Source organism: Bubalus bubalis, chromosome 1, assembly GCF_019923935.1.
Source record: "Bubalus bubalis isolate 160015118507 breed Murrah chromosome 1, NDDB_SH_1, whole genome shotgun sequence".
Classification (NCBI taxonomy): domain Eukaryota; kingdom Metazoa; phylum Chordata; class Mammalia; order Artiodactyla; family Bovidae; genus Bubalus; species Bubalus bubalis.
Window position 1 is genome coordinate 15,665,917 of NC_059157.1, and position 27,561 is coordinate 15,693,477.

The window sequence follows — 27,561 nt, forward strand, 5'->3', positions numbered from 1 at the left end:
GGGATGTTTTTCTCCCTTTGGCTTCTTGCTGTCTGCTTTTCAACAGGACTAACTACTCTCTGAGTGTAGTGGAGGCTTTTATGGATGAAGGTGAGGTTTTGAAAGGCTATTTTTTTTTAATGTGGTTTTTCTAGAACCTGAACCGATTAAGGAAGTAAATGAGAGACAAACTGCTTCAGGGCTCTGAATAGGAAATGATCTGTGAGTAAATTGAACAAGCCAGGAGACAGTAAATAGGCAATTAACATTCATTTTGGCAAATCTGCACCTGTTGGAGCTGAAAATACAAAGGGAAATGTGAAGGAGAATGACAGAGCATACCTGTCAAACATCAAAGTATTGAAAGATTTTAAATTCTGAACTCCATGAAATCATGAGTGTGAATTATATGAAACTGTACATATGGCCAGACATCAAGAGAGACAGAATCTACAGTGACATCATGTCTTAGCCACCGTTTCTCTGCCTCAGTGTGCCTGAAGAGTTTTAGTGGGTTTGGTATGGCTGATGGTGTTGTTTTAGATGATCGTTATCCTTGGGGATTCAGGAAGTCTTGATAGATATTGTTAGGGGCAAGATTGTTTACAGAGAAAGTTATTTAAGGCCTCCATTCTCTTCTCCATCTACTGTTTCTTTTCCATTTTGGAAGGGATCTACCATCAGCCCACAAAGAAGACCCACTCTTTGAAAGGAGCCTATATGGTCAGGCCATTCAAGATAGCTATTCCCTTGGTATCTGTATATCCCCTACTTGACCAGCCCCTGCTTCACTCACATGACTATTCAATTCTCTTAATCATAGGGCTTAATCAGTAACTACCCAGGTGCTTGCTTCCTGCTCCAGCCGTTGGTTTCCCTAGTAACTGATGAGCCACCCTGACATCAATCCCTTATAAATGGTAACCTCCTTCTCCTCCGAGTAGTAAAGATTGTTGCCATATCCTGCCTGCCATCTCCTGCAAACGGTAGGGTTTCACTCTGGGACGTTTTCCTTCAGATATGTAAGATCCCCCTGCCCAATAAGCCATTGATGACTCTGTTGCTGTCCCTGGGCACTTTCTTCGATCTTGAGCCTGGGGAACTGTAAAACTTGCAGGACTGTAGGGTGTAGCCCAATAGAGTCCTTTGGAAAAGTTAGAATCATGTTTTGGAATTCACATCACTAACTCTGCTTAGTGAAGTGTGCCATGTCCCACATTTCCATGTCCTTTTCTTTTTTTGATCTTTCTATTTTTTTAATTTATTTATTTTATTTGGAGGCTAATTACTTTACAATATTGTAGTGGTTTTGCCATACATTGACATGAATCCACCACGGGTGTACCTGTGTTCACCATCCTGAACCCCCCTCCCACCTCCCTCCCCATGCCATCCCGCTGGGTCAACCCAGTGCACCAGCCCCGAGCACCCTGTCTCATGCATCAAACCTGGACTGGCAATCTGTTTCACATATGATATTATACATGTTTCAATGCCATTCTCCCAAATCATCCCACCCTCGCCCTCTCCCACAGAGTCCAAAAGACTGTTCTATACATCTGTGTCTCTTTTGCTATCTCGCATACAGGGTTATCGTTACCATCTTTCTAAATTCCACATATATGCATTAGTATACTGTATTGGTGTTCTTTTTCTTAACGATTCCTTGTTTACCATCTAAATTCTAAATGTCTCTGATAAACCCTATCCCTGGAATTTATGGCTGATCTTTGTAAGTCTTGGCTCCATTTTAATGGAGCTTTCTAGAAATGATCCCCTAAGATAAACATAAAATGAATGTTTGGAAGTCCAAGCCTCATGGCTGGCCTTTGGAAAAGATATTCTTAAGCAGATGTGCATGTGGCTTTTGTTAATTACATGGATTAGGGGAGCAACTGCCCTTGCATGAAGGCGTCCGCATGCCAGAGGCATCCTCACTATAAAGAACTTAAGATAATAAGATGGTTTTAAAGGAATTGTTTCATTCAGAGACAATTTAGATCATTGAACATTTCTCTAATTCTGAAATTTTTGTATATGCTTATTAAAGAGGCAGAGGATGAGCTGGAATTGCCTTCTATGATTTAATACCTTATAACCCAAGCTATGGTCCATACAACATTGGTATCTTGGGAAAAGTGAAGTGAAAACCTCTCAGTTATGTCTGACTCTTTGTAATCCTATGGACTGTAGCCTTCCAGTTTCCCCTGTCCATGGAATTCTCCAGGCAAGAATACTGAACTGGGTAGCCTTTCCCTTCTCCAAGGAATCTTCCTGACCCAGGAATCAAACCCAGGTCTCCCACACAGTGGGTGGATTCTTTACCATCTGAGCCACCAGGCAAGCCCACGGATACTGGAGTGGGTAGCCTATCCCTTCTCCAGGAGATCTTCCTGACCCAGAAATCAAACCAGGGTCTCCTGCGCTGCAGGCAGATTCTTTACCAGCTGAGCTACCAGGGAAGCCTTATCCTGGGAGATGCTGACAGAAATTCTCCATTATCAACTAACTTCTAGGAAGTTGTGTCTGTTTATGCTACCCCTGAGAATGAATAGTGTACAACCCAGTGAAATTTACAAGAAAAAAATACACTTCATCTCAACATAGTTAACTTCACGAAGGATCCCATTGTTCCACAGAGCACAGTTGGGGTAATTCTGATTTAATTTATAGTTTGGGGTACACTTTTATCCACTCTTTTGCTGGAATATAGTTTCATATTGATTGTCCCCTCAAAGAGCAAGCAAGCACTTAACCCCAGTTTTTGGCTGCTCTAAATATGAGCTACCTGATCTCTCTTAACTCAATAAGCAACTTCCTTCCCAGACTGAGCTTAGTGACCCAGGGCCCAGGAGTCAGGTTCTCTGGCAGGATTGGCCTTCTTCAGCATCTTTCCTGATAGTGGTAGTGATACCACCTCCATGAGAAGTAAAGCATAAATCAGCACTTACATATATACACCCAGGGACTTTTCACCTGTTTATCGCACGGGTGCACAGGATCTGTATCGAGCACTAAGGAAAACGTGAGAGAGTACAAGACTAGACTCCTACCGCTGCCTGTCTCTGCAGTTCCTGGAAAATGGACCTGCAGAAAGCAGTTCGTTGTTTTACGTTAACTGTTAAAATTCACTTCAGTTATTTCCATAGGCTAGCCTGAGCTACTTGCTTTCTAAATTCTAATAGATCTAAAGCTTCAACTTTTTAAATATATGGTCTCCCAGTAACAAGGTTCAAATGTGTTATAAGTTCCTATACAGAGGGAGTGCTGGGTTCCAGAGATAAATCCAGCAGCATTTCGTTGCTCACGATGGCAGCACGCCCTCTAGGGGTCGGGAAAGGACAGCTGTACTTGATGCATGGATGCGACACCTCCCCTCTTCCCCTACAGGGAGCTAGAGCTGGGGTCTGTTATGAGAAACCCCCAGAAGCAAAGGCAGAGTGTCGGGACAGTGAGGCTCTTGTTTGCTCCAACTAGGCTCCGTAAGTTCATGCTTTCTCCTTTCTACTCTTCTCTCCCACGTGAAAACCAAAGTTATATTTCTTTTTTCTTTGTAGTTTTCGTGTGTTAGTCGCTCAGTCATGCCTGACTTTTTGTGACCCCGTGGACTGTAGCTCGCCAGGTTTCTCTGTCCATAGAATTCTCCAGGCAAGAAAGCTGGAGTGGGTTGCCATTCCAGGAGATGTTCCTGACCCAGGGACCAAGCCTAGTTCTCCTTCATTATAGGCAAATTCTTTACTATCTGAGCCACCAGGGAAGCCCAATTATCTCCCACATGAAAAAACCAAAGTTATATTTCGTTTTTTGCTTTTTTTTTTTGTATTATACTTTCTGTTTATTTACACATTAAACATTCTTTCTCTGAAAAATTTCCTGATACATAAAAATTACTCCCTAATTACCTCAGTTGGTAATTTTTTTTCTGAGCTAAAACAAGACCCCTCTTACCCTTGGGCTAGTTTGCTAGGGCTGCTGACACAAAGCACCACAAGCTGAGTGGCTTAAGACAGAAGACGTGTATCCTCTCAGGCTTCTGCAGACTAGGTGTCTGAAATCAAGATGGCAGCAGGGTGGTTATTCCTGAGGGCTCTGAGGGAGTTCAACATATTGTTTCATGGGAAGCACAATTCAATCCTTCCTCCTGTCAAAACCTTTCAATGGTTCCTATTGCATTTAGGATGAAATTCAAATTCTTTTGTCCCTTTCTGTCTCTCCAGCCTCATCTCCCACCCAAACTCTGAATTTCAGTTATTCAGAATTGCTTGTTTCTCTGCATATGTTGCATCCTCTCTTGCTTTATCCCATGCTGTAATAGTGATCATTCACAATTTATACCGTACTGCTATGCTTCAGGTACATGTTAATATCATAGTTTTTACAATAACCCTATAAGATAGGTAATTTCCATTTGTTCCCACTTTTCAGAGGAGGAAATTAAGGCCAGACAAATCAAGTAAATTGCTAAAGGCCTAGGGATGAGAATGGCTTCCCAGGTGGCTCACTAGTAAAGAACCCGCCTGCCAATGCAGGAGACACTAGAGACTCGGATTCGATCCCTGGGTCAGGAAGATCCCTTGGAGGAGGAATTGGCAACCCACTCCAGTGTTCTTGCCTGGAGAATTCCACAGACAGAGGAGCCTGGCGGGCTACAGTCCATGGAGTTGCACAGAGTCGGACACCACTGAGTAACTAATGTTTTCACTTTCCCTAGTGCTCAGCAGTAAAGACTCTACCTGCAATGCAGGAGACAATAGAGATTCTGGTTCAATCTGTGGGTCAGAAAGATCCACTGGTGAAGGGAATGGCGACCTATTCCAGATTCTTTCTGGGGAATTCCTTGGACAGAGGAGCCTGGAAGACTACAGTCCACGGGGTTGCAAAGAGTCAGACACGAGTTAGCAACTACAACACACAGGGATGAGAATCCGGGTGACTCGGGACCAGAGGCCTTCTTCTTTTTCTTATAAGTATTCATATGTGTTTTTTAAAATTATTTATTTTGGCCATGTGGTGTGGCATGTGCGATCTTAGCTTCCCCACCAAGGATGGAACCCATATACCCTGCATTGGGAGTGCAGAGTCTTAACCACTGGACCACCTGGGGAGTCCCCAGAGGACTTCTTAATATTTCATTACAGGATCTTTCAAGTAGAAGATTCGGGGAGAGCCCATCCAAAGAACCACCCTGCTCCTTCTTCTTTCAAATGCTTCCTCTCCTCCAGCTTCCCTCTCTGCCCTCCCCTGAATCCCAGTCTGATCTGGCACCTCCCATGTCTGCTCCTCAATCGTACAGACACACATACCTGTCTGATCTGAACACTTACTTCCCAGGCCCCAAGTTATTTAGTCTCTGGATGGAGTAGCATTTAAAAAGAAACAAACAACCCAGCAACACAAAATAATTAAAAACAGACTCCATTTTTTAACTGTGACTTGTGAAGACCATGAAAGCAGACCCAATGAATAACCCATCATTCTTCAAAACCTCCATCCTGTACAACCTCAGTCTCTCATTCCCCAAAGCCACGGCAGGGCCACTTGTTCAATTCCCCAATTAAAAAAAAAAAAAAAAAAAAACCCACAGCACCCAGATCACATGACATATTTTCTCTCTTTATCCACAATATTTTATCTTTACCTACCAAAAATTTCGTTCGGGTTTTTCTATAACATCTTATGGAAAAACCTGAGTGAACTTTTAGGCCATCCCCCACTACCTGAGCAAACTTTATTCCTATACTTTCCTTCATGTGGGAAAACTTAAATGACCATCAATTCTCTTCATCATTAATTTTAAAGCTGCAGTGCTTCAATCAATGCAAAGCTAAGCCCAAGCATCAAGCTGGTAATATGGATGATATGCACTTATAATTACATATTTCAGTTGACTATAAAATCTATTATTACACTAATAAAATGTATAAAACTCCTTAACCAGCTAGGAACTTGAAGCAGTTTCCTTACCAGGGTTTGCCATTTCAAAGTTGTTCAGAGATTGTGTAGAAGGAGTGACACAAATTGTTGGGGAGCGATTTTTGCATCAAATCACAGTATGTTTTTAGGTGAACCTAAAAATATTAAGTATGTTCTAGGTTCAGTTCAGTCACTCAGTCATGTCCAACTCTTTGCGACTCCATGGACTGTAGCATGCCAGGCCTCCCTGCCCATCACCAACTCCCAGAGTTTGCTCAAACTCATGTTCATTGAGTCAGTGATGCCATCCAACCATCTCATCTTCTATCATCAACTTCTCCTCCCGCCTTCAATCTTTTCCAGCATCAGGGTTTTTTCAAATGAGTCAGTTGTTCATATCAGTTCACCGAAGTATTGGAGTTTCAACTTCAGCATCAGTCCTTCCAATGAATATTCAGGACTGATTTCCTTTAGGATGGACTGGTTGGATCTCCTTGTAGTTCAAGGGACTCTCAAGATCTTCTCCAACACCACAGTTCAAAAGCATCAATTCTTCAGCACTCAGCTTTCTTTATAGTCCAACTCTCACATCCATATATGATTAATGGAAAACTGTAGCTTGAATTAGATGAACCTTTGTTGGCAAAGTAATGTCTCTGCTTTTTAATATGCAGTCTAGGTTGGTCATAGCTTTTCTTCCAAGGAGCAAACGTCTTTTAATTTCATGGCTGCAGTCATGATCTGCAGTGATTTTGGAGCCCCCCAAAATAAAGTCTGTCACTGTTTCCATTGTTTCACCATCTATTTGCCATGAAATGATGGGACTGGATGCCATGATCTTTTAGGTCAAGCATGATTTTTAGATTAAGCATTTTAAAATTTGCATGCAAGAACTTGGAATACAAGAACACAGTGAGTAGAGATTATACACCAAAACCAACATTTACCACAAAAACATGGCAGGATGATTGAACTTGTTGCCTAATAGTACCTGCTCATAAGGTCTTAATTAATAGGAATTATTCCCCTCAAAATTATATTCACATTGCAAAACAATGTCCATTTTCTGTGTTACATACAAACTGAAATGCATAGCAATTTACTACTATTTTATAGAGTGTATACTTCTTTAAAAGATACATGTAAATCATATAGCTGTATGGGGAGCTATCTCTAAATATATGGGAAAAATAAACACTAGTATGAAAAGCCTAAAGAGCTGGAGGTTAACTCTTTTTTTTTAATTGAAATCTGATGATCTACAATATTGTGCAGGTTTCTGGTGTGCAGTCAAGTGATTCAGTTACACGTATATATGTGTGTGTGTGTGTATTCTTTTTAGATTCTTTTCTATTATGGTTTATAACAGAATATTTAGTATAATTCCCTGTTCTCTGCAATAGGGCTTTGTTGTCTACTATTTCATATATAATAGTTTGTATCTGCTAATTCCAAACTCCTGGTTTATCCCTCCCCCACCCCTTTCCCTTTTGGTGACCATAGGCTTGTTTTCTATCTGTGACTCTGTTTCTGTTTTGTGGGCAGGTTCATTTGTGTCATATTTTAGATTCTGAAAAAAAGTGATATCATAAGGTATTTGTCTATATAGCTATTCTTTTTTACCTTACAAAAAGTCTTGATTTGGAAGTGAGAGTTATTCAGTTCAGTTCAGTTCAGCCGCTCAGTCATGTCCGACTCTTTACGACCCCGTGAATTGCAGCACGCCAGGCCTCCCTGTCCATCACCAACTCCCGGAGTTCACTCAGACTCATGTCCATCGAGTCAGTGATGCCATCTAGCCATCTCATCTTCTGTCGTCCCCTTCTCCTCCTGCTCCCAATCCCTCCCAGCATCAGGGTCTTTTCCAATGAGTCAACTCTTCGCATGAGGTGGCCAAAGTACTGGAGTTTCAGCTTTAGCATCATTCCTTCCAAAGAAATCCCAGGGCTTATCTCCTTCAGAATGGACTGGTTGGATCTCCTTGAGAGTTATTAGACATGTTTAATTCTTGAAAAGTAGAAATACTGATTTAATATGAAACTCTGTACTAAAATGTTATAACATAGTTTTCCATTATTTCTGTACAATTATTCCCTGTAATTATAAGCTAAGTTTATAATTTTTACTTTAATGAGAGACTAATCACATTGATAATAGAAACAGAAGATGTCTAAAAAACCCCTGAAATATCTAAGTATAGTACTCCTTTGGAGGAGGAGATCAGTATCTTATATCACTGGAAAAAGTCAATGAGGAAAACCTGATGCAAAGTATCCACCAAGTGGTAGCTAGCATCACTCTTTTTGTGAAATGAATAAACCCACGTGTTATCTTGGTCCCCAAGTCGTGCTAATGGATGCCAAGGGGCACCTGCTGATCTGAAGCTCTGAGCAGAGTCTCTGTTCTCGCCCTTTCTAGTCTTTCCTGGCTCCATTTAGAGATAAATGGACCAAATGGGAAGGCCTGAATGCTAGTGTTGCCCCAGGTCTTAGTCCTTCTTGGGCTTGCCTGTGCTTCCATGTCCTTCCCCTGCTCTCAGCATTAGTAAAAGTGAAAGTGTTAGTCACTCAGTCGTGTCTGACTCTTTGGGACCCCAGGAACTGTAGCCCACCAGGCTTCTCTGCCCATGGAATTTCCCAGGCAAGAATAGTGGAGTGGGTTGCCATTTCCTTTTCCAGGAGATATTCCCGACCCAGGGATGGAACCCAGATCTCCTGCACTGCAGACAAATTCTTTACCATCTAAGCCACCAGGGAAGCCTGCTCTGCATCAATTATCTCTCTGTTGCTCACTCTGTTCTGAATGTCTTCATTCTGGCTTCTTTCATTCCCCACTACCACCATCTATTCCTGGATTCTGACTTTTCTTCCATCCTTTTTTTTTCTTATCCAGCCATATAAATGTCTTGTTTATTACAGATTACAAATTATGCACAACTTCTGTGGAGCAATTTTTATCATTTTCATGCAAATTGGTTCATTTTATTTGAGGGATGGAATCCTGAAGGCCACATTTAATTGGAAATACACATTTTGTAAAACTAATCCTGTCAAATGACACAGCTCTCTCTGTTCACCAGCTAAAGTGGCAATGCCATGTGGCAGTCACAATGTCAACACAGCTCATGCTGCCTGCCAACTCTAGAATTCTGTGATTCTGGAAAAAGAATTTTCAATTCACAGCATTAGCATAATTTTGTGTTATGTTCATAAGACTTTCATATTTTCATTGCACAGCTTTGGATTTGCATTTTTCACAATTACACTTATATGACCATACATTGCATGGTGGTGGGGCGATCCATTTCAAAGGTAAATGAAAGGGATAAAACAGAGTCTTAGAATCAGCTCTGGAAAGCCTGCAGAAGGTAAGATCAATAGCTGTCCGTCCAGTTATCTCAGATGGGTGAGCTATTGTTCTATGTGGAGGAGACAAATTACATGATTCTGGGAGTGACTCAACAAAGAAGTGGAAAACTAGTACCTACCCGCCTGCAGGATGACATTCGGGAGACAGCAGCCAGTATAATTCCTGAGAGAAGCATTCCCTCTTCTTATGTAAGCCCATGGAAATGCTCCGCAATTTCAAAATCTCCATGAGCTCATATTAAACATATATATTTTCTTTCAAACAAAACTAGCCTTAAGATTTCAGCTCTTGAAATAAGGAAACCATTCCTATCCTGGCTTTAAAATAAAAGAAGTAAGGAGAGAAGCAAAACAGTGGTTTGCGCTCTCATCAGAATTATCATTCAGTGGATACATATATATGTGTGGCTGAAACCCTTAGCTGTTCATCTGAAATGATCACAACATTGTTTATTAATCAGTTATACCCCAATACAAAATAAAAAGTTAAAAAAACACCAAAATAAAACCAAAAAAGAATGATCACTCAGTTTTTCCATGAGGAGCAAAGCACTGTTCTATGACTTTTAAAATTATTCCTTCATGATAGTCAACAATCATCACTATTCAATTTATGAGACTTCTAACAGCAAAAGAGTTGTTCTCCCCCTTTTCTGTTATAGAAGGAACACTGCTGCTTCTAAAGTCAGAGTTACAGTAGCAGCAACCTTCTTCTCCTCTTATCCCTCTAAACGTCATTAATATTTTTTGTTTTTTGATGCGGACCTTTTTGAAGTCTTTATTGAATTTGTTACAATATTGCTTCTGTTTTGTGTTTTTTTGTTTTTTGTTTTTTTTTGTCATGAGGCATGTGGGATCTTAGTTCCCTGACCAGGGATCAAACCCACACCCCCTGCATTGGAAGCACAGAGTTTTAACCACTGGAACACCAGGGAAGTCCCTGTCAGGGAAGGAACTAAAGAAGAGCCAGGAAAGACAGGTCACAACCAAGTCACAGGTGTGCATTTAATATAATTTGGTGAGCAAGGGAGGGTATTCCATCCTGCTGCTGCTGCTGCTAAGTCGCTTCAGTCGTATCTGACTCTGTGCGACCCCATAGATGGCAGCCCACCAGGCTCCGCTGTCCCCAGGATTCTCCAGGCAAGAACGCTGGAGTGGGTTGCCATTTCCTTCTCCAACGCATGAAAGTGAAAAGTGAAAGTGAAGTTGCTCAGTTGTGTCTGACTCTTTGCGACCCCATGGACTGCAGCCCACCAGGCTCCTCCATCCATGGGATTTTCCAGGCAAGAGTACTGGAGTGGGGTGCCATTGCCTTCTCTGATTCCATCCACAACTGTATATTAAAAAATCAATGTTTGTTGGAGCACCTACTACATTTTATGAATCATTTCAGGCATTAATGACACACTAATGGAGAAAAAAGATCCTGTTATCAAGATGTTAATAAAACAGTAGAGAGACATATGTAGAAGTATTTACAATCCACTGGGGAAATTTCTATAATAAGCACAAATAGAAAGTACAAAAATACCTAGGGAAATAATCTAAAGCTATATTGAAATTTTAATATAGATTTAAATTTTCATTTGGCACCCCCAAACAATAACAATAGCAACATCAAAGATCACTGATCACAGATCACCATAACAAATAGAAGAGTAGTGTAAAAGTTTGAAATATTCCAAGAATTACAAAAATGTGACTCAGAGACATGATGTGAGCAAATGCTGTTGTAAAAATAGTGGGAACTGATAGAGTTGCTGGACACAGGGTGGCCACAAAGCTTCAATTTGTAAAAAATACAGAATCTGCAAGGCACAATATCAAAACTCAATAAAACGAGATCTGCCTCTATAGGCATTTGAATTCTGAATAAATAAATTTCACATCTATGGTGAAGAAAGTAAGTGAAAAGTGCAGGTGAGGAAGGTGTTTGATTTTATTTCAAACATCTATATATTTCAGTTTAGTTCAGTCATTCAGTCATGTCCGACTCTTTGCGACCCCATGGACCGCAGCAGGCTAGACCTCCCTGTCCATCACCAACGCCCAGAGTTTACCCAAACTCATGTCTATCAAGTCGGTGATGCCATCCAACTATCTCATCCTCTGTCATCCCCTTCTCCTCCTGCCCTCAATCTTTCCCAGCATCAAGGGTCTTTTCCAATGAGTCAGCTCTTCACATCAGGTGGCCACAGTATTGGAGTTTCAGCTTCAACATCAGTCCTTCCAATGAACACCCGGGACTGATCTCCTTTAGAATGGACTGGTTGGATCTCCTTGCAGTCTAAGGGACTCTCAAGAGTCTTCTCCAACACCACAGTTCAAAAGCATCAATTCTTCAGCACTCAGCTTTCTTTATAGTACAACTCTCACATCCATACATGACCACTGGAAAAATCAAAGCCTTGACTAGATGGACCTTTGTTGGAAAAGTAATGTCTCTGCTTTTTAATATGCTGTGTAGGTTGGTCATAACTTTCCTTCCAAGGAGTAAACATCTTAATTTCATGGCTCCAGTCACCATCTGCAGTGATTTTGGAGCCCCAGAAAATAAAGTCTGCCACTGTTTCCCCATCTATTTGCCGGATGCCATGATCTCAGTTTTCTGGATGTTGAGCTGAATGTTGAATGTTCTATATATTTATAGGAATTTAATCAATAAGTTTCATTCTAGAACTGAATATTAGACCATAGGAGTAGTTTAAATTTAGGAAATTGTAAGTTTTACCATTTATACCTATCTATTCTGTGTTTTTTTGTTGTTTGTTTTTCATTGTATTTGGGCTTTTTTTTTTTTTTTTCCTGGCTATTCCACAGCATGTGGTTTCTTAGTTCACAACCAGTGATCGAACCCATGCCCCTCACATTGGAAGCATGGAGTCTTAACCACCAGACCTCCAGGGAAGTCCCATGTATCTATCTATTCCTGATGAAGAATAAAGATTTGTTCTGTAAGCAAAAGAAATATAATGATGGGTAATCATGCCAAGACACAGAGTATAAAGTATAAGACCTTATCACTTGTCTTACATAAAAAATAGCCATTTTATTGGATTCAGTTAGAAACCTGCATTTAGATGCTGGATGAAAATATAAACTAAAACATAGAAGTGAGAAGGAAACAGACTGAAAGTGAGCAATTTTTTATATATACTGATTTAGTCCTTAACACTTACGTTTCATAATCTTTTTCAGATCTTACAAAGTGCTGTCTATTTTTCTAAACAAAAGGAATAGTTCTGTCTTCAGAACAATACTATAAGAGCACAATATAACTTATTTTCTCTCCTTAGTCCCCATCCCTTCTGCCTTCTCCCTAGTATAACACAGTCAACAAAAATCTTAAGTAAATACTTTTGACCAAACAGAAAAGGCTTTCATATGCATATAAATTTTATATAAATATATAAAATTCAATTTAAAAAGACAAAGAACCATGAGAAAAAAACTAGGAGAAATGTAAATAGAAAATTTGCAAAAAATAAAATACAATTCAGATGAGAAACATTAAAAAAGCTGAATTTCATTAACATTCAGGGATATGTCATGAATGACAAGAAGCAATATTTCCCACTCTAATTTAGCAAATATATTTCTAATACCAATACTGGCAAATAGTGGGGGAAATGGTATTCCTCTAAATTGTAGAAGAACAATTTCATAAGATTTAATATAACTTTAAATGCTCAAGCCTAGTTGACAAAGCTGTTTTAAGTCTTGAAGTCAATCCTGATAGATTCACAAATAAATGCACACATGCACAAACACACAAACACACACACACAGTCACACACGCATGCACATGCTGTACGATAGCATTGCTTTTGAAAATCTGGAAAGTATGCAAGTGTTCTTCAGTATTAAAGGGTTGGGTAAATTATTGTACAACTGCAAATGGAATGAAATGTAGCATTTAAATAGAATAAGGTAGCCATATATATATTGGAGAAGGAAATGGCAACCCACTCCAGTGTTCTTGCCTGGAGAATCCCAGGGACGGGGGAGCCTGGTGGGCTGCCATCTATGGGGTCGCACAGAGTTGGACACGACTGAAGTGACTTAGCAGCAGCAGCAGCCATATATATATGGGTATATATATAATATATAGGAAATACATATTAATATGTATTTATATACATATATATCTTAATGTCAGAGAAGTTCTTGTCATTTTATTATGTGCATATATACATAATAATAATATGCATATACACACATATATATAGGGTATATACATGTATATACATATAGATGTATACATGTGTATGTATAAATGTATACATATATCTTATAATGACAGAAGTCTGAGTGAACTCCAGGAGTTGGTGATGGACAGGGAGGCCTGGCGTGCTGCGGTTCACGGGGTCGCAAAGAGTCGGACATGACTGAGCGACTGATCTGATCTGATAATGACAGAGAGATTCCTAAAACATATTATTAGAAGTCACAAAACAGTATCTATAATATGTATAGTAAAATACTATTAATTTTTAAAAACTAAATTATATATGTATGTTTGTCTATAATATATACATATAAATATAAAATGTATATGAAAAGTATGGTGTGAGACAGTGTGTGCTTCTATGACTAACTATATTAATGAAATTAATTCTGAGACAGTTGAGGTGACTGGAGGCTAGCTCAAATTATAATGTAGTGTTCTCTACATATCAGAGGGCTGGAATTTTTAACAGGCAGATACCCATGTATTACATGTAACATCTGAGAAAAGTTTATCTTAAAAAATAATTTGATAGCGACATGCAGCGAAAACTGATCGGGAGATTTTTCAGATGAGTAGCCAATTGTGTTCTGGCTGACTAGAGTAAGTAAACCTTCTCTCTCCTTACTGATCTGCTTAATTGGAACGGGAGGTGACAGTGTGAGGGACGGAGGTTTGCTTTGTACATGTATCGCATAGTAGGAATTATTGTTTGTAGGCTCCAACAAAGAGAATGGTTCTGAATCCTAAGAGGTCCACGAGGCTGGATCTGTATGATTTATTATTCAGCTAAAACCTCTAAAGAGGGAAATAAGACCTCGTTGTCAACTCTGATTTATATTCTCTCATTTTGCAATTCAGTGAGCGAGTCAGGTGGGTATTGCCGAAAACTGGTTATGGATTTCACCCAAAGACGTGGGATTGTATTTGTATTCAGAGTTTCAGCTTCATGAGCTTTGTATGATTTTATTTTTAGACCTTTTCTCGTATTTAATTTTTATTTATGCATATTCTTCACCCACTCGGACCAGAATGGCAGGACGTAGCTGCTTAATATTTAAGCCATTTTTCATGCATCGCTCTTGTTTAGTTCTGGCCTCTCCACTGCTCTAGAAATAGGCGAGCTGTTTGCAATTCCCACGCCCTCCTTAACACCACATCTGTGCTGAGCTACTCCACCACTGCCCGACTCATCCAAGGAGGTACATTTTTACCCTCTACATCCAGAAACAAGAGAAATAAAGATCAGAAGATTTTTGGCTTTAGCTGTAATTTAGACTTTGCTCTTATCTAACGAGCAGGACTATTCAGACCTCTATTGGAATCACACTGCCTATAGGGGTTACTGAGATTTAGTCGACTTCTGCATAAGCACTGATGTTCTACATCTTCTAGAAGCATTATTGGCAATAAGACCCGAGGACTGGAAAGTGGGAATTTAGAAGGATGCATTGGTAAAATCTGCACATCTACATCTTCTCAAGAAATAGGCCCTGACAAAATATATTTAACCGTGCAAATCTTCATATCCTTTTACTAGTAATTCTATTAGGTAAATCCCTTCCAAAGGTTGGGGTGGGGGGGCGGTGGTGGGAATGTAGGAAAGAAATTATGCAGTAAGATGACCATCAAAACAGAATTTATAATAAAAAACCATTACGCTCTCCAATAGTAGGATGATAATGGCATAAAATGTTTATATTCAGTCTTAACAGTGCTTTCCGGAGATTAAAATGAGTGGTAATGAAAAAGATTTAGCAACACAAAAAATACTTATATCATTAGTGAGAAAGGAACATGCAAATTAATATTTACACTATGGTGAAAGCACTGCAAAAAAAAAAAAAAAAAAAAGATGCAGGGAAAATAGACCAAGAGGAAATGAAATAATAATGTTAAGAAGGAACAAAACACCATAATCCTATTTTCCAGATTTTTATTGTATGCCTATACTTTTTGACTAAAATCACTTATAAACTAGTAAAACTATGTATTTAAATGTTTAGCTCCTTTTAAGAAAATAGGAAACAGGAGTTAGGGCCATATATCCTCGTATCAAATCTGTAAAATTCTACATATCTATAAAAATCTCTGTATCCCTATTCTCCCTAATCCTTTCCCCAACACACATGGTTATGCGTGCGCGCACGCACACACACACACACACACACACACACTCCTTCTTCCAACCAAAGGATATAAGGTGCAGGCATTTGTGTGTCTTTCCCATCAGTGGGAGCATTTCTGGCAGGGGCACACTAGGTTAAGAGATCTTGCTCTTCCATACTTCTTTTTTCAGAAATAATCATCTCTCACTGCATTACTCTTCCTGGAAAAATCCAGCCTTATAAACATGTGAAGTGCTGATACCAATGTCTGTTTACACTCCAAATAAACAGCAAAACAGGACCAGCCTAGGCATTTTCTTATCAGCAGATTTTGAATAATCTATCAAAAAGCAGGAAATGGATTATACGATTATAGAGATGCAGCCTTTCTTTTCAAGATTGCTCCCATGTCCACAAAAGATTTGCTCTTTTAAATCTTCAGTGAGAAAGACGCTACGCCACCCTCACCCCCACCCAGACACACATGCACACTCATTCCACATTCGAAGTTTCCTGAATAACTTGAATAGCTAAAAGGCTGCACAGGCTCTCCCAAGCTCTTAATTAAAAATAAAAGCAGTAGCAAAAACTAAAATGTACTTCAGTGACCAGGAGTCTACTGAATATTTAACAATCCTTATCTTTTTCCATCCTCACATGTGCATAAGGAACTATTTTACAAACCTGATTTTAATTGTGGGGAAACGCAGATTTAGAAAAGATAATTTTAACAAGGTCTCATGGCTGTGAAATATCATATGTGTGATTCACAGAAACCCACAGCTCAGACTCTATTCTGCCTCTACTTCCCATTAAGTTATGCTCTTGTATCCTTCGCAATTTGGACACTGCACAACTCTACGGAGTGTTATTTACTTTGTTATGTGAATGATACTCCCAAGAGTTAAGCAGCCTGCACAATCTACCTACGTGATTCCTCCAAATGTTTCTATCATCACTTACCAGCTCAGCCCATCACCTTCAAAAATTTCTCCAACTACTCCAGTACATGGTATACTTTTTTTTCCCTAAGAGGTTAACTGACACAGACACCATAAAATTCAATCTGGTTGGAGTCAGAAAATCAGCACAAATGATTTTTGAGCTCTCAGTCAGCAGAGATTTTTCTCATGTTTCTTTAGTAGCATTGTCAGTTACAAACCCAGTACTGGACACAGAACAGAAATTTAATAAATACACATTAAAACTGATTGTATGATTTTCTAGGGAAACTACTATAAATCATATAAAAAGACCTTTAGGAGGACATTAGGAAATATTTTGCAGTAGGTGTTAAACATATTTCAGACTATAAATTGGAATGCGGTATAATAGGTGGCTCTTCTGCAAATGAGCCACGGCAGCTACTTAGTATCTGTGCTGATGAAAATTTAAACTAAAGTTCATTTCCTCCAGGTTTATAGAGGAATAGTACTGAAATGATTTGCACTGATATGAATATTCAATTTTGCGATCTCCTGGCCCAACCACGATGCAAATTACTGACAGTTTTAGAAATGATTTAAGAGGATGATTACCAAAATTCCTAAAATAAATCAAATACAGTATAAAAATAAAAAAAATTACAAATTCTGCTTTCTGGTTGCTTTCTATTTGCAGACTTCTGCCCAACTGGATGCATGTGTAAATGTGATTCCCCATATACAGGTGGAAAAACTAAGATTCAGAGAGAGTTGATTTATTCAAGGTGAGTGATGACCTAGGAGTGAAACACTATAATTCAGTCTTTTGTAAATCCTAAGCAGATGTTTTGAAAAGGGAGGGAGTGAAACATTTCGCTTCTTCTTTTTCTCTTAGTTTGGTGTCCTAGGCTGAGCTAGTTTAAAAAAAAAGCAGAATATGCTAAGTGGATAATCACTACTGCAGAGAAGTTAAAAACACACAAAGACACCTTTGTTACACGTATCACTATACATGCACACACACATACTCACAAACACAAGCACAAAATCACATTCAAACTCATTAAGGACCCAGACTATGGAGCACAGGTAACTTTACTCAATATTCTGTAATAACTTATATGGGGAAATAATCTGAAAAAAAAATGGCTATATGTGTGTGTGTGTGTGTGTGTGTATGTAACTGATTCACTTTGCTGTACACCTGAAACTAACACAAACTTGAAAATCAAGTATACTCCAATAAAACGTTTAAAATAAATAAATAACATTGATAAAGGGACTTCCCACGTGGCTCTAGTAGTAAAGAGCCTGCCTGCCAATGCAGGAGACATAAGAGATTTGGGTTTGATCTCTGGGTCAGGAAGATCCCCTGGAGAAGGAAATGGCAACCCACTCCAGTATTCTTGCTCTGGAAATCCCATGGACAGAGGAGCCTTGTGGGAGACAGTCCATAGGGTCAAAAAGAGTCAGACACAGCTTAGCACACATGCATGTACTCCAATAAAAATTTTAAAATAAATAAGTAACATTGATAAAGAAAGCCAATAAATAAATAAAAAACAGAGTAGATCAACCAATGAATACAGCCTTCCAATAAGCTACTGACTTCATTGAAGAAAATAAATGGATGTAAAGTCATGCATTTATCTCTAGGACTTGAGCTCACCAGCCAGACATTCCATGTCATGCTAGATGCCGAGGAGTGAAGGAAGGGTGAAAGGAGAGCACCTGGCTATAGCTCTACCGAATTTAATTCCCTGTGGCAAACTAAAGCCCTTAAAGATCTGCGCAGAGCAGGTATGCCCTTCCTGGGAGCAGAAAATTTGTAAGACCTGCTGGCTTCTTCAGCTTCCATGACTTTCCCACTGCTCCTAACATTAAGGCTGTTAATAGAGGCAAGAAATACTTCCTCAAATCAGCATGAATCATTTCGTTGGAGATAGCACAACTGCCAGTAATTTTCAGATCAATTTACACGGTGTTTCACTTATCTTGGGCAGTTCCTCATTGCTGTCTCTCTTGACTGCACTAACAACATGGGCTTTTGCAATTAAAACTTTTCATCTTCTCGGAGCTCACATTTCCCATGCATATATATTGAGACATCCTCAGAGTGGACATAACACATGGATGAAAACAAGCCCAATCTTTTCTTGCTTCCTTATTTTTACCTCCAAGGTAATTACAGTAACATTTATTCCATAAACCTCGGTCATGGCCCAGTGATCCAGACAGAAAATAGGGAACTGAACTGAACTGAACTGAATACTGTTGGATTCTAAATAAGGGAGACTTTTTCTTTTACTTATTTATTTAAATTGGAGTATAATTGCTTTACAATGTTGAGTTAGCTTCTGCTGTACAACAACCATGAATCAGCTATATGTATAGACATATATGCCCTCCCTCTTGGACCTCTCCGCCACCCAACCCCATGCATCTAGGTCATCACAGAGGAACGGGCTGATCTCCATGTGTTACACAGCAACTTCCTACCAGCTATTTACACGTGGGAGTATATATACGTCAATGCCACTCTCTCAGTTTGTCCCACCCTCTTCTTCCCCTTCCTGTGTCAACAAGTCTGTTCTCTGCGTCTATAGTTCTAGTCCTGCCTTGCAAATTTGGTTTATCTGTACTATTTTTCTAGATTTCCCATATATATATATACATTAATGTGCATTAATATTTGTTTTTCTCTTTCTGACTTAACTCATTTTGTGTGACAGACTCTAGGTTCATCCACATCACTACAAATGGTCCAATTTCATTCCTTTTTATGGCCAAGTAATATTCCACTGTATAGATGACCACATTTTCTTGATCCATTCATCTGTCAGTGGACACTTGGGTTGCTTCCATGTCCTGGCTTTTGTAAGTAGCACTGCAATGAACACAGGGGTGGCAATGTGTCTTTTTGAATTATGTACACCCTCCTTATCAGAAGACCATTTGTTTAGTCCCAGGGCTGGGTGGCCCCAAATCTTCTTTCCTCTTTGCATCCACCCTCTTTGCAATATGACTTTGTATTTCCTTCTACCCGGAGGCAGAGTTTTCCCTACCTGTGAGTCTGAATTTGGCCACGTGACTTTCTTGACCAATGGAATGTTAGCAACAGCAATGCCAACACGGGCTTGAAAAAGCACTTGCACATTTCCTCTTCCGCTTTTGCTCTCCTCCGTTAGCCAGCAGGATGGATGTTCAGTTCAGCATGTTGGAGGATGAGTCACAGGGAGCCAGCCTAAGTAATCCAACATCCTAAATGAGGTCCTCCTAGGCCAGTTTGCTGACCTTCAGGAAAATTCCAAACACGGGGAAACCCAGTGGACCTACATGCCATTGGAACAACTAAACCTGAGTGCTACAACTGGAGAATCCATGTGCCACATTGAAAGATCCCTCATGCCACAGGTAAGACCCAATGCAGCCAGATAAATTAATTAAATAAATAAGTATTTTCAAAAAGTAAATAAATAAACCATGGACACTCAGGATTAGTTTGAGATCTATACCTCAGTCCTCAAGCTTTGTTCTCTTCCACCTCGCCTCACTATGACTTTGCCCCCTAACCCTAGTAAAACTCAACTAGAAAATCTTCAGCAAATAATCAGAAAGAATATGATGGTACATCAGGAAAGGAAGGATGGAGAAGAGCAATCATATGCCATTTAATTGGGAAAATTTTCATGAAAATGGCAATGGTGTTAGAGTAATATGTTTTCATATTTGGATCTAATTTTGGGCATTTATTAGATGTGTAATGTTAGAAAATTACAGTTGTTCCTAAGTATAATATCAAGATGATACTTTATACACATATTTTTTGAAGAATCATATAGGAAAGACAACTGGAATGGAATAATGGGGGTTCTATGCATAATGGCTTTTTTCACCCAATGGGCACAAGGCATGGCCTATTTTTGAACTATTCTTGTCTTAATCTTGACCATAGATCATGTCTCCTTTACTTGATCCCTTCATGAGTAAGAACACAGTGTCTCTTATCTTCTCATCCCTAAGAGTTAGCATAAAACCCAGTAAAATATTCTTAATGTTTATTAAATGAATAAACCAAATCCCAACTATAAGCAGCAAAATAGACATTGGTCACTTATGTATCAGCTTCATTGCTCTTTTGAAAAGCAAAGTTTGAAAAAGGCTTCCTTACCCTCTTGTACCTGTTGGTGGGTATGTAAATGGATACAACCACTATGGAGAACAGAATGAAGTTAAAAAACTAAAAATAGTTTAAATACTAAAAATAAAACTACCATATGATCCAACAATCCCACTACTGGGCATATAGCCCAAGAAAGCCATAATTCAAAAAGACACATTGCCACCCCTGTGTTCATTGCAGTGCTATTTACAAAAGCCAGGACATGGAAGCAACCCAAGTGTCCACTGACAGATGAATGGATCAAGAAAATGTGGTCATCTATACAGTGGAATATTACTTGGCCATAAAGAAGGAATGAAATTGGACCATTTGTAGTGATGTGGATGAACCTAGAGTCTGTCACACAAAATGAGTTAAGTCAGAAAGAGAAAAACAAATATTAATGCACATTAATGTGTGTGTATATATATATATATATATATATATATATATATATGGGAAATCTAGAAAAATAGTACAGATAAACCAAATTTGCAAGGCAGGAATAGAACTGTAGATGCAGAGAACAGACTTGTTGACACAAGAAATATACTTGATAAGATAAAATTATTAATATTATAAGTATTTAATTCAATAATATTATTTTAGTAAATATTTTATTTGCAATTTATTAAATCCTTTACTATATGCCAATCTCAACATTAAGTTACATTTTCTCATTTAGTGAAGTACAAATTATTTTCCCAATTTTATAGATGAAGACACTGAGACCCAAAGCTAGGTTTGAATACAAGTCTCATTCCAAAGCACCTTCTCTAGTCAATGTACTTTCTTTTTACTCTTGATTCTATCACATTCCTTACATTAAAGTTTGAGCAATATTATCCTATTTTTTTTATCATTTTGTCTTTCCTTTTTCTGAATCAAGACTCACATAGCAATTCCCAGACCAATGTGAGATGAAGGATGTGTGTGAATGCTCCAGTTGCCCTGTCATATCCAACTCTTTGCAACCCCTCTGTCCATAGGATTTTCCAGGCAAGAAAACTGGAGTGGGTTGCCATTCTGCAGGGGATCTTCCCAACCCAGGGATTGAACCTACATCTCCTGCATTGGCAGGCAGATTCTTTACTACTGACCCACCTGGGAAGCAAGATAATGATTACTTTTACACACTTGATCCAAGAATGGTTGCCTATCCCCTATGATTCAGTTCCAAACTTTAAAAGAGATGATTTAAAACCTCAGGAATTCCAAGTGAAATCTAAAACCGACCCGAATACAAGGAGGGCAGAAAGAGACAGTAGAAAGAGGCAGACCACTCCAGGCAGGCTTAATAATAAAGGGAACGTATATACAGGCTTATCATGAATGCTGTAAGAAGTAGACCTCTGTACCTGTCAGAACCTTCCCAGTCTACATAGCAGCCTTAATGGGATCAAGTCATGTTATCTCATCCAGGTGGTCTCAGTAATGAGTTGCCCTTTCAAGGCTGTGTCCTTGAAATGACTGCTAGGGCAGGAATACTGGGCAGAAGATACATTCTAAAGACAGGGGAGAGAGGGAAGAGTCTCTGCCTGCCTGGGTCCACATCTCAGGTCAACCAGAAGTTACATTCTCTCAACACCCTCCTCCAACAAGGCATTTTCTTCCCTCCTTCAATCAGGTATCTTATCTACCAATCTCTTCTATCCCCAAGCTTCAAACTGAAAAAATATCCAATAGCATAGTATTTTACTCCATACTACTTACCATCATATCAGGGTTTTTCTTGAATTTCTCTTTGCCTATATTCTTTCCCCCATAAAGATACTGTCCTCTGTAAAATCCCACCCATTTTTCAAGGCATCTTTCAGGAAGAATATTCAGATCTCTTTTCTGGCATAGACTCATAGAAAATCAGTTTCGACCTTGTCTGGGAGCAGTCAATGAGTATGGATAAAGACCACAGGTCAAGAATGACTCAGTCCACATACAGAGTGCTGCAGTTCCTCTACAAAGTACTTTTAAAAAATGGGTAAGAAAAGGACAAAAGAGAAGTTTCATGAATCGTCTCTGCATAAGGAGTTGGATATGGCAAAAGAGTTTTATTTTTCCTTTGAAAAGTCTCTTTATTCAAAGATATAGGGCCCAGCAGTCTGTCACCCTTTTCCAAAAGGAGTCGACAGCAAAGGGAAGAGTCAGAGACAGTCTCTAATGGGGTACCAAATTAGCACAAGGAAAAAAAACAAGCATGTCCTCTCATTATGAATTGTTAATGGCCTGTTTACTGCTGAAGCTGTCACAGAAAACAAGAAAGTCTGGTAAGTCAATAATTTATTTCAGACTGTGAAATTAATTAGGAAGACAAATAATTGTGGGAAAGCAAAAAATATGTTTGGACATTTTGTTTTTAGAAGTCTAGTGGTTTACATGGATTTGGATACTGCATGAGGGATAAAAAAAGAAGAGGCAGAAAGGAAGTAAACTTTCTAGGTATTTCTTTATTATAAGATCAAGTTCACTTTCCATCAATTTCTTCAAGGAAATTTCAGTCAAACATCAAGCAGCAGTAAGCTGCCCTAATCCATAAGAGTATTTGAATGCTTGTACGTTTCATGTAAGATTAGGTGGGCAAATTTACTGTGGCTGCAATTTGTTTTGGCTCCATTTTGAAATTAAACAATGAATGAGTGACCTTTCACCTTCACATCTGCTACATGAAAAATCCCAATGAAAAATAAAACTATTTTTAAGTCTATTTGAAAGCAGGTGTCTTTAGAGACTTCCAGTCAATTCAGAGATCTTTTTTTCCCCCAGAATAATAAGATTTAAATAGAAATGAAATTTCACAAAATAGAATTTTCCATGTTGGAATTATAACTGCTATATCTGTTTCAAGAAAGCTGTTTCTATGCCTTAGTAGTCACCTACATTAATAAATAAAATGTTTGGTGATCTGGTTACAAGAAATAATTCTTTATAGCAATCAGTACTGCAGAGATTGGACTTGGTTATGCTCTGGATTGTTGACAGTAGAAGCCTACTAGGCAAAACTGAGGTTTCTTTGTTGTATTCTGTTGACTGGTATATCTGCCCCTCTGTCCTTTATATTCCCTACTTTAAAAAAAATCAACATTCTTAAAACATCCACCAAAAGATTTTTTTAAATAAGCCTAGTACTTGGAGTTGTAAATATGAAGCAAGGTTATATGTGTGAGTGAGTAAGTGAAAGTCACTCAGTCGTATCTGACTCTTTGTGACCCCGTGGACTGTAACCCATCAGGCTCCTCTGTCCATGGCATTCTCCAGGCAAGAATACTGGAGTGGGTTCCCATTCCCTTCTCCAGGGGATCTTCCCGATCTGGGAATCAAACCCAGGTCTCCTGCATTGCAGGCAGATTCTTTACCATGTAAGCCACCTGGGAATTTCAGATTATATGAGGGACACTGTAAACTACTCCACACTGAACTCCTTTCAGGGGATGTCGAAGGCCAGTAGCTGAAGTGGCTCATAAGGTAATCCACGTGGAGGTAAATGAAGCAAGGCATGTGCTCAGTCATATCTGACTCTTTTTGACCCCATGGACTATAGCCCACCAGGCTCCTTCTGTCCATGGAATTTTCCAGGCAAGAATACTGGAGCGGGTTGTCATTTCCTCCTCCAGGTGATCTTCCCAACCCAGGGATCGAACTTGTGTCTCTTGAGTCTCCTGCATTGGCAGGAGGTTTCTTTGCCACCAGTGCCACTATGCGAACGTTATCTTTTTTTTAATTTTTTTGGCTCTGTGGGGTCTTAGTCTTGGCAGGCAGGGGTCTTTTCTTCTTTTCAGTTGTGGCATGTGCAATATAATTCCCTGACCAGGGATCGAACTCAGGCCTTCCACATTGATAACCTGGAGTCTTGGCTACTGGACCACCAGGGAAGTCCCTGTGCATGTATCTTTATATATGTGTCCTGTGCTTAGTCACTTAGTCCTGTCTGACTCTTTGCAATCCCATGGACTGTAGCCCACCTGGCTCCTTTCTCCTTGGGGCTTCTCCAGGCAAGAGTAACTGGAGTGGTTTGCCATGCCCTCCTTCAGGGGATCTTCCGAACCCAGGGATCAAACTGGGGTCTCCTGCATTGCAGGCAGATTCTTTACCAACTGAACTACCAGGGAGGCCCATCTTTATATACAAGGATACATATTTACAGATGCAAATCCTCCTCACTTGGCTGACAGAGAGTATTTTATGCTCATAAATTACTACCAGATTATTTTCATTATTATCTAAAGAAGTTGAAGAAACAAATATTTGTTGAAAACGTCAAAAATGAGAGAGAAGCAACCAGAGAGAAGCAACCAGAAGTTGTTCTCTGATTTCTGTTCTGTCTTTGTCAGGCTTAGGTGGGGCGTGGGATGGAGATGATGGGAAGTGTCCACAGGGCCAGCTGGCTGGTGAGCACTTCCTTGAAGCACTGGAAGCATCAGGACACTCAAGAGGGATCAAATCAGCTGGGAGCCATGTATCAAAATTGCATGATTTAGAGTTTCACTGGCCTGAGTGATTGGACCAGATGATCTTTCAAATTCCCTTTAAGGCTCTGCTTCTGTAATCACTTAAGTTGTCTAGTTTGGAATCCAACATGTCCTTAGGACTGGCCCATTTTCGTAGAAGTCATGTCAATTCAGAAGCACTTGTAGCTGTGGTTTTTTAAGGTCAGAGCTCTTGAAAATTTGTCAGCAGACAGATGCTGGTTTGTGACTTAAGTCTGCATCAGTCGTTTCTGAGGAAAGGCTAACAATTCTTTTAGATTATTTCCCTTTTTCTTACTTTTGCTTTGAAAAGTCCTTTCTCTTATTAAGAAAATCTTTTCAACCTGATTTTCAACCTGCATTTCTTATAAGTTCCCTGTTGATGTTGCTATTGTTGACCACGCTTGGAGAAACTGGGGCTTATAAGATGTAGATCGTGGACCACTGAGCTGTGTAGAAACCACAAAAAAGACAGCGTTATGAATAGTGCAGAGGGGCAAGGATGTTCATTGTTATTTTTCAAAGTCCATATTTAACAATTACAAAATGGCAGCACTGGTTCTAGCAATACTATATTTTTTTCCTTTTCTCTTTTGTTTTTGGGCTTCCCTGACAGCTCAGCTGGTAAAGAATCCACCTGCAATGCAGGAGACCCCAATTTGATTCCTGGGTTGGGAAGATCCCATGGAGAAGGGATAGGCTACCCACTCCAGTATTCTTGGGCATCCCCTGTGGCTCAGCTGGTAAAGAATCTGCCTGCAATGAGGGAGACCTGGGTTCGATCCCTGACTTAGGAAGATCTCCTGGAGAAGGGAAAGGCTACCCACTCCAGTATTCTGGCCTGGAGAATTCCATGAACTGTATAGTCTAAGAGGTCGCAAAGAGTCAGACATGACTGAGCGACTTTCACTTTCTAAATGCATTTGACCTATGAAATTTCAAAGATTAGGAACCACTTTGCAGGAAGATTTCCATGATTACTCAGATTCATAAAGGGAGCAGAGACCATTGTCCATACAGTCATTCAAAAGTATTCACTGAGTGTTTACACTGTACCAGTCCATGTTCTAGACATTTAAGATCCATCAGTTAGCTGAATAACAGATAAAAAGACATGTTGTTGTGGAGCTTATCTTTTTATTGGGAAGAGACAGATAATAAGCAGCAATATGATTTAACAAATAATTTGCTTATCTACTGCTGGTACACAGATCTTGAACAAGAGATTTTTGTACCTGAATTCAATTCATTGGAATCAGCATCTTCCTCTTCCAGATTCCACATGCTGGCCTCAATTAATTTGGGGAAAATAAGGCAAAGCTCAATCCTTTGAGATGTTCACTTTATAATACAGAAGATAAAATAGGACACTGTTTCCTTTCTAGGTTATGAGTTCTTAGCTTATGAGAACTAACAAATAGCTTTTTTAAAAACTCCCCAGGTTGCCTAACAGTGGTATCTCCTTGTTGTTAAAACTGTTGAAATGCGGGACTTCCTTGTGGTTCAATGGCTAAGACTCTGCCCTCCCGATGTAGGGGGCACAGGTTTGATCCCTTATCAGGAAAATAGATTCCACATGGTGCAGCTAAAGATCCTGGAGGTCCACTCCTTCCCTGCAAATAGGTTTATCAGTACTATTTTTCTAGATTCCATAGCATTGACATATATACACTATCATGTGTCAAAGAGACAGCTAGTGGGAAGCTGCTCTGTGATACAGGGAGGTCAACCTGGCACTCTGCGACAACCTAGAGGGGTGAGATGGGAGGGGAAGGGAGGCCAAACAGGGAGGGGATATACACACAATTATTGCTGATTTGCATTGTCGTACGGAAGAAACCAACACAACATTATAAAGCAATTATCCTCCAATTAAAAAAAAAAAAGGATCCTGCATGCCATAAGATTGAAGATCCCATGTGCCACAATTAACACCAGCACAGCCAAATTAATTCATTAAAAAAGAAAAAACTGTTGACAGGTACTTATTTTGCAATTTCTATAACTGCTCTCATCCCATCATCCAGTCCAAGCTGCATAGGCATCGAGATCCTGTGGTCCTGACAGCACAAAACCCAATATACTACCATGTGGATGCCATCAAGCTGTTCTGCTGCTGCTGCTAAGTCGCTTCAGTCATGTCCGACTCTGTGCGACCCCATAGACAGCAGCCCACCAGGCTCCCCCGTCCCTGGGATTCTCCAGGCAAGAACACTGGAGTGGGTTGCCATTTCCTTCTCCAATGTATGAAAGTGAAAAGTGAAAGTGAAGTCGCTCAGTCATGTCTAACCCTCAGCGACCCGATGGACTGCAGCCTTCCAGGCTCCTCCGTCCATGGGATTCTCCAGGCCAGAGTACTGGAGTGGGGTGCCATTGCCTTCTCTAATCAAGCTGTTCAGCTTAGTCCAAAAGTGTGAGCA

General features: G+C 39.6%; 1 long non-coding RNA gene across 1 annotated transcript; it reads left to right on the plus strand.

Moving 5' to 3' along the window:
- Positions 1–930: 930 nt before the first annotated feature.
- Positions 931–27,306, plus strand: LOC123332598. Its single transcript, XR_006549458.2, has 4 exons — positions 931–965; positions 17,217–17,304; positions 19,708–19,933; positions 27,169–27,306. It is a non-coding gene; the product is annotated as an uncharacterized LOC123332598 (long non-coding RNA).
- Positions 27,307–27,561: the final 255 nt, after the last annotated feature.